The following is an 8,520-nucleotide window of genomic DNA, read 5'->3' as shown; positions in this document are numbered from 1 at the left end:
CCGCCCGCTGCCCGGGGAGCGCTGCCCGCCCGCTGCCCGCGCAGGCAGCCCCCAGCGGCAGGAGGTTGCTGCCCTCTATCGGCCCCGGCGCCCCAGCAGGCGGCTGCCTGCCCGTTCGGGAAAGCCGAATCCGCCCCTCTGCCTGGGCTCTGCTATTTGATAGCGAACGACTTCTCGGACGGCCAGATCCCCCAAGGAACCGCTGGTACTTCTTCTTATGTCATTTGCAGCCCTCTGACAACACGGCCCAAAGGACAATACAAATACGCAGCTCGATGAAGCTGTTAAACAAATATGAAATGCCTGTGTTTTGGCCCACCAGTCTAAACAATGTGATAATGGCAATAATAGCTCTATTCACAGCATAGCTTTCCCAGTACGGCTCTTGTAAACTTTCACTATCTGAACTGTTAAACAAAACTCCGGGCTTTATCACGGGCCCTTTGTGCTTTATCTCACTACTTTATGTGCTACAAAATGATCCCAAAAAGGGATCGAGACAATCTGGGAAAAGAAAAGGGAGCGCAAGATTCCCACAAAAGCAGCTGACCAGATATTAAAAAAAAAAAAAAAGATAGATGGGACTTGCGACAACCAAAGTGGTAGAAAAAAGAGCTTAGCAAGAGAAAAGGCACAAAAATCGAACTGTAAAAGCACTGCGCTTTGGTGCAGTCAGTTTCTCGCGCTGGGGCTGAAAGCTGTGCGCTTACCCGGTCCCTTACAGCAGCTAACACGCAAGCGTGTCTACACGGACGCTCACCTTCAAGGAGCACAAATGTTCCTCTTGATCCTGTCCTCACTTCCACCGGTTATGAAAATCTGGAGAAAAGCCACAAAATTAAGTTAAACCAGCGTGAGTTTAGAATCAGATTTCCAAATATAGTCATTTTAAAGGGTGAACTGTTGCTCCTCCTAACAATGCATAAAATGTTGGGGTCAGTCCTGTTTCCACTGAAGCCCTCATAAATACACATATACAGATTGGTGTCTAAATAGAAAGAGAATTATATATATGTGTGCACATCCAGACTGTATTAAAGATGATAAATATGCATGTTCTCTCTGCACAAACATGCATATTGGGGTAAGCACTGAAGCACACAAGAAAACATATTTATTTTTCAGGCATTTAAAGTAGCTGATGAGACCAGGCACTGTAAACTTACAGGGAAAAAGTTAAGATTATAATTTAAAGCAACTCAGATTGGACTGATCTTTTCAGAAAAGAAGTCAGACATCAGCACCCAGATGTCAACGTATCCTGTCCCTCAGGTAATAGCTGAGAAAAATAAACCAAACTGTGGTTTTGGTACTAATCTGAACGTGCGCGTGTGCTTCTCCAATGGGGGGCACGTAACTGCCACGGTCTCAGAACAGATTAATGCTTCAGGATGAACTGTGTGGCTGGTCAATGCTGAATAGCCATCCTCTGCCTAACACTGTATTTCATAAAAACCAAACTGAGTTAATCCCTTCCTGAAGGTCTTTCAGCTTTACCTGCACCCATCTGTTAGTTCGTAACAGCTTCAAGAGCAAAGGCTGCTCTTAATTTCTGCGTCTGGTGTGAGGCAGAGGACAGAGCTGGTTTTAAAAAGCAAGTTGTGGTGAGAGCGTATGGTGCGATGAAAGCTGAACAGGGTCAGTAACGCTTCGTGCTATACTTCGCAAACTTTATCCCATCTTTTTATTCTGTTGCTTTTAGAAACAAATTAGCTTGTAGAGAAAGTAGGCAGTGATGTGAAGCTTGCCTAGATGGCACGGTGAAATTTATTATAAAGTCACACTAGTAAAGATTTCCATCACAGGGAGGTCAGCTTTCAGTGTAAAGTCACTATGTGAGCAGTTACCAGGTCCTGCAGATCATGTTTTATCTTCATAAATGAATGCGTCTCTACAGTAACCATACATTTGTTTGCCTGTATGGAGCTCATTAACAGCTGGGTCATACTTGAAATCCTAGAGTTTATGGCATATGCAGGGGAAATTATTTTTCAGATGATCTCTGGTCCTACTTCTCTGCAGACATTCAGAGCCACCCACATAGCCCACACCCTGCTGCTGTCCAGGCTGCGTAATGTCTATCGATCGGTATTTTTAAACTACCCACGTCTATAAGAGGCTTTCCATTAAGCAACAGGACAGCTGTTAGTCTTCACCAACCTTAAAGGGATACCAGCAACACGTCTGAAATGCATTTGTCCTTTTTTTTCCCTGAAACAAAGCAAGGAAGAGACACACCTCCTTTCAGAAAAAAGAAAACCAAAAACATATCCCAAACAGCAGCATGTTGGTTATTAACCGACTGCACAGTTTGACACCAGTTATCCGAAGCTGCTCTCCAAAACATGCTGTCTCCCCACCATGTCTGTTAATTACACCGAAAACTCCTTCAATTATTTGAAACCTCGATTACCCAAAATTCTCCCCCTCTCCCCCATTATGTTCAGATAATTGAGGTTGTATGGAGCACACTCGCAGCCAGTTAGAAGAGCAAGCATTATCTTTCAGCTGATACAACTATCAATAGCAAGTGTACAGCGTATACTACAAAGGCTTTATTGTGCATATGTAGGGAGATAGAGATGAGATACGGTTCCGGGAGGCAGTTTGTCTAGTGGTTACAGTACAGAGTTGGGTGTCATGAGACCGAAGTTTTAATTACTACCTCTGCTACTGACTCTGTTACTCAGATAAACCGCTCGCTGTGTCTGCGTGCCAGCATCCCACCCTGCAAAAAAAGGGCACGGTGAGAATTACCCACCTTTGTCAAGTACTTTGATATCCTTAGATAAACAGCTTTTTGTGCGTAACTGCTGAGTATTACTGTCCATTTAATTGCATTTTTAAAACTCTTTGGAAAGAAAGGACTGAAAAAAACACCTGAAAATATTCGAGAGCCAGAACTTTGGTTGGCGGGGACTGGCATGGAGTTCAGCAGAGCTGTGCTGATTTAAATCAAGACAGACCTGGCCCTTTAAAGATAGTTTGCCAAATATAACGTGACCAGTATGAACAAGCTGTACCTGTGCTAGGTACAAACTACCCAATGCAGATTCAAACTTATTGCTGCAAAATCTTTATGCCTTACCACAAACTAGTACCAGTCCTTGGTATTTGAACAAGAATAATGTAGATTTCACTAAAGCAATAATCTGTTCGTGCTCAGCATGCTTTGACCGAAGTCATTTTGATTAGAAAGTCCCAAAACTCTCCGCAGAGAGGAATCGGCATTAGCGTGCGTCCTCCTCTGAGGTGAAGCCAAGCAATGTACAGCACACTGCATGCCATTACTGGGAAGGGTGCCAGACTCAAAAAGCACATCCTAAAATGTGGTACCATTAATGCTTGCACCACATAAAATGCACAAAGATAACAGAAAATAAAGGTCTCTGAATAATGATAAGCTTCCTGATTGCAGGTGAGGGACTACACAAGCTACACAAAGCTGTAACTGCACGTACAATACACCCGGATACGGTGCAGACGTATTTGTAATCGCCACCCACCAAACTCCTTAAGAACAGGCAGAACACGACCCTGTGAGGTAAGGAGATGGCACCTGCCGCTCTGCTATCTTTCTGCTTTGTCTTACAAGCATCTGAAATTCTGTTTTAAGGCTTTTCCATGCGGCGATTTCTGTAAATCACCCTTCTCGGCTGGAGTGCTGAGGTGAGGGGAAAAAAAATCCCGCGCTCACTTAAAGCCTTTTATTTCTCTTGTAACATGGACATCTTGGAGAGCAGATTAGCCAAAGGAGAAAAAAATAAAAAGCAAACGGTATTACTGGTGACCTAATCCTTCCTCTCAGAAAAAGAAAGGGGAAAGCAAGCCTCTTCTGATCTCCAAGGAGGAACTTGCCTTGTAAACTAGTCTCCTGTTTGAAACGGAAACAAGAATGTGAATCCTGATACAGAGAGGCTACCAAAGGCAGGGAACAGCTTAACAGACCGGAGATTTTCCCTTTCAGTGCAACGCAGGGTATTACACAGGTCCTGCCTACGTTAGAAAAACAGGCAACGAAAACTTAACAGGTTATAAGATCCTTTGGCCACAAAGGCATCCAAATGCGGTTATTTTTATACACTAGGCAGGAGCGTAATCTGTGTCCAAGTTTATAAACTGTGGGCTTGTAGTTCATTAAAAGGATTCTGTTACTGGCTCCTCTCTCTTTGGTTATTGTATCCAACCCCCGCGACATGCATTTACAGCCCTTTCAAACCTGCCCCTCTATAAAACCAGGAATGCTGCCCCTGCCTCCTCCTCCCCTTAGGGAATGGGGGCAATCAGTGTTAGATTAACTAAATATTTGAAGAAGGGACCCATTTTTACTGGCATACATTATTTGGAATAAAAGTTTGCACTTCCTCAAGTGCTTAGATAAAAGAGCATGAAGGCAGGCACGCCGGCCGCCACTGTCCTCCTCTTTTCAGGTAAGAAAACTGAGGTCTGGGTAAGTCCATGGCAAAATTGAGAACAGCCCCCCAGACCTTTTGACTTCAACCCCACCCAGCCCCCTTTGCTGCACCCAGGGCAGACAATTGGCCCATTGAGCCCAGTCTCCTCTCCAGCTTCAACCAGCTAAATCACTCCTAATAGCCAGTTCACCAGACGAATTTAACTTCCCTTCTTACATGCAAATACCCATGACCAGGCTGCTGCTCCCTCCATTTTTCATTGTCCAGAAATACTCGGAGAGGTGAGGTTTTTTGCAGTTTCTTTGAACTTCTCGCTCCATTCTCGAGGAGCACTGCGGATGTGCTCAGAGCACCGCGGTGGCATCACTTCTGTTTCCTCCGAGCACAGGATCCAAGCGCCGCTGGCCCCGACACACAGACACAACTGTCGTGAAAAGCTTCCAGGAATACTCACGCGTTTGTGTGCTTTTTTTACTCTCCAGAAGCACAAACACCAGTGAAAACCTGAATAGCGAGGAACATATGCAAACAGAACGTCATTGTGGCAACAGCTAACTCATTTTTTAAATTCCAGGTAATATCTTCAGACTTCGTTTTTGGCATCGTTCCCCAGCTCCTATCCAAGTATCCGATGTCCATGGCTTCCTAAAACATGGTGGCAGATGCCATTCTGATAGGAAACCAGAAATTCCTTCCTGACCCAGCAGATTACGTCATGCCTCTGAAATGCAAGATCAAATCCAATCCAGCTACCTGTCCGTCTCCAAACTGCCTATCAATTAGCATTAGACACTAATTTGATTAAATCAGTATGTTGAAATTTTATTTGATTCTACCTAAGGAGTATAATTCCCCCTGCGTGTTCTCTGTAACCCACTAATTTTCCAATGGAATGGGAAACACGGGTTGGGATTTGGAGGCTATTTCTTCTACTTGTTAACATGTGAGTTTAAAACCGCAGTAAAAAATAAATCCACGCAACTTGGTAGAATGGAACTTGCCAGTTTGAGAGAAAACGGCTTTTTACAGAATAACCCAGATGGAAAAAAAAAAAAGTATACATTTAACTCTGAAACCTGAAGTGTTCTTTGAGGGAAAACGAATACATTTTAGCCTTAAAGGGATCACAGACTGCAATTATATAATTCTTGTCAACTGATGTTAAAGATAGGCTGGAAAGAATGTATGCTGAGGCCCTGCAATAAAACGAGCTCCTTTACTCCTTTCAAATGTTTGCAAGCCTTGGAGGTTATCCAAAGGTCGAATACAGGAAAAGTCTTGGTGAACAGAAAACATAATCATGAGCTTTTTTAATATGGGCTCTTTTTGTAATAAAATAAAATTATTGTAAGGGAAGGGAGGGCGGGCTCTGTCTCCTCAGATCTAGGGCCAGGGGGGCTGAGTTTTAATCAGACGCTGCTGTTCTCCCCTCCTCTCTCCTCCCCAGCCTGTCACTACACGGAGAGAGAAGCCAGCGGAGATGCACTGGGTGCTGGGTGTGCTGCAGAGGTGCAAAGACCCAAGCCTGGCACTGAAACCCCTTGACTTTGCTGCAATACAAGGACATGTTTCCCGAGAGGGAGATGGAGAGAGATCTTCATCACCAGCCAGCTCAGCGCAGGATAGCAGCAGATCCCCGACACCCTCCCCTCCCCTTATATCAGGGCTCTGTCCCAACAGACCCCATTTCATGCAGAGAACAGCTCCACACGATGCCGTAGCTGTTACAAATACGCTGCCACTTCTGGGGTGCACTAAAACAAATGCTGTGTTTCCCACAGAAACACCACTGGAAGCTGGAAGTAAAGTATATGGAGAATATCACATCCAGCTGCAACTATACAGGAGTTTAGAGATGGGTTGTCAATACTCACACGGATTTTTGGGGCAGAATCCAGGGCTGCAATCTTTACTCTTTCCAAAAGTGCTACAGGTTCGCTAATGACCATCTGTGGTCAGGGTGCTGTTTTCTGTTTCACCCGGAGTACTTGGTGGCACTGCCTCGACACCCCACCTGGGGTGCAGCAACAAATCACACACAGGCACTGGTGCTACCACCTGCATTTGGTTCAGAAATTTTCTATCCAACTACAGATTTGACCCCATCTCCCCAGGCTGCTAAATGCAAGCTCGGAGCAGCAAACCATGAAGTATTTGGAAGGAATTAATGAAGCAGACATTTGCTGAAGGCATCAGGCACTTCCGAGTTGTGATCATCCTTCATAGGAAAACCCGGGAGACACACACCAAGACTGGCTTTGTTCTAATCCCATACTCTCTGTAACGCTTTATCACCATTTACCTCTTATGGTGACTGCCCCATCATCCAACTCTTACTACAGCACAGACTTACCTATACGTCACAGGCTGAGAAAACAATCTTACAACAAAGAATGTTTCTTCCTCTCAAAAATCAGAAGCCTGTTTTAATGATCAATCTGCACTGCCTGGGGAACGTCACTCATGCTGACAAGTCCACCACTGTTCTGAAGATGTTATTTCCCTTTTCTTGAATTTCTTTTGGACGACTTCTGTCCTGTATTTCACCATTATCAATCTGGATGGAGAGACCTTTCCCATTCCCTGCTCCAGATGAATAAGCAGAATTAGGAAAAAAAAAAAAAGAAAAAAGATCATACCTACCATTCCCATCTAGGCAAGAAACAACTTCAGAGCTGGAGCAAGCTGGATAAATGCACCTGCTCAGTTAGGATGTGAAACTAATTCATACTAGCTGTGATCCCATGGACCATCTCTTGGCCTACAGGCATGAAAACTTGATCCCAAATTTAGAGTATTTCTTTTTTATATAATTTCATGCCAGCAGCATGTTTTCCAACATGAACAGCACACTTTGCTCTCCTCATCTTTGAGGAGGAGGTGCAGAGCTGCCATTTCACAAAACCAGGAGACAAGGGCCTTTGAAAGACCATGAACACTACTGTGTGCGGAATATGGCATATCTTTATTTTTAATAGTATGGGCAGTCACAAAAGAGATGTAATTGGCAGCCCTATTGCGTTCCAGGAGCGCTCACAGTGTCAGGGTACCAGCCCCTGCTTAGGTATGACCCAGAACACCACCTCTCCTTCACTTCATTTCACCTCTCCCTCTTTCACCCAGTCGTCCTCCTCCTGCTGAGTGGCGTTCCTCGGCTTTAGCCACGTGCTCCTCCTCTTCTCTTTGAGCTGAAAAGTCAAGAGAATAAATACATGAGCGTTGGAAAAGTCACTAGAAAGTAAGCTGCTGATATTTAAAAATAAAGGTCCCTATTCACAGGCTGATTTAGAGAATTGTTTTGGCATGTGCCTAAATCCAGCTGATCTCCACAAGACATAAAAACACACCGAAACTCAAAACACACATTGAAGAGCCCTTCCTGAGTGAAGCTACTTGCCCAAACTGTGGGATAAGTTAAAAGAAGACATCCTACAGAAACGCCATGTACTCAGGACAGCTCTGGGGCCCAGGAAACAGTGATAGCAGCAAGCTGACTCTGCAAACCAAAATTAAATCAGAGCTCGGGGAGATGAGATCCAGATTTTCCTATGAGCAGAAGGTGGATGCTCGGTGGTGCTGCAGGCAGGCAGCTTTTCAAACAAGCTCCACACATGGGAACAAACATGTCCAAGGGCCTCACACCCAACGGGGAGCTGCTGGGTGCCGAACACATCTGAAAATCTGGTGCTCAGAGTGGGCACTGAGCCCTGGCAAATCCGACTCCCAGCCCTGCTGAAAATCTGTCACCACATCGTCAATGCTAAAAGACGGGTTTTTCAAATGGGAAAAGTACGTTTATCACCCTCAGCAAACTCACGAACAACACAAGGCATAATTGCTCAAACGTCAAATAAAAATTCTCGGCTGAGTAAACACCACGCATGGACCTTTTTTGATCCCCAAATATGAATGCTTTAGAACAGGATGAGCACGTGGCCAGCGGGGCCGTAATGGAGAGTGCTTTGTATCCTTAACTATACCAGGCGTGATAAAGTGCCCACTATCATGAAAAAAACCTCATTGAAAAGACAGAGGGAAACCAGATGGGAAAAGCACACAAACTCTCAGCAGGAATTTCAGGGATTTTTTTTTTTTTTTTTTTTTT

The sequence above is a fragment of the Aptenodytes forsteri genome, unplaced genomic scaffold (assembly GCF_000699145.1).
Source record: "Aptenodytes forsteri isolate BGI_AS27 unplaced genomic scaffold, ASM69914v1 Scaffold53, whole genome shotgun sequence".
NCBI classification, from domain to species: domain Eukaryota; kingdom Metazoa; phylum Chordata; class Aves; order Sphenisciformes; family Spheniscidae; genus Aptenodytes; species Aptenodytes forsteri.
The sequence above is the reverse complement of the archived record's forward strand: the minus strand, read 5'-3'. Positions refer to the sequence as shown.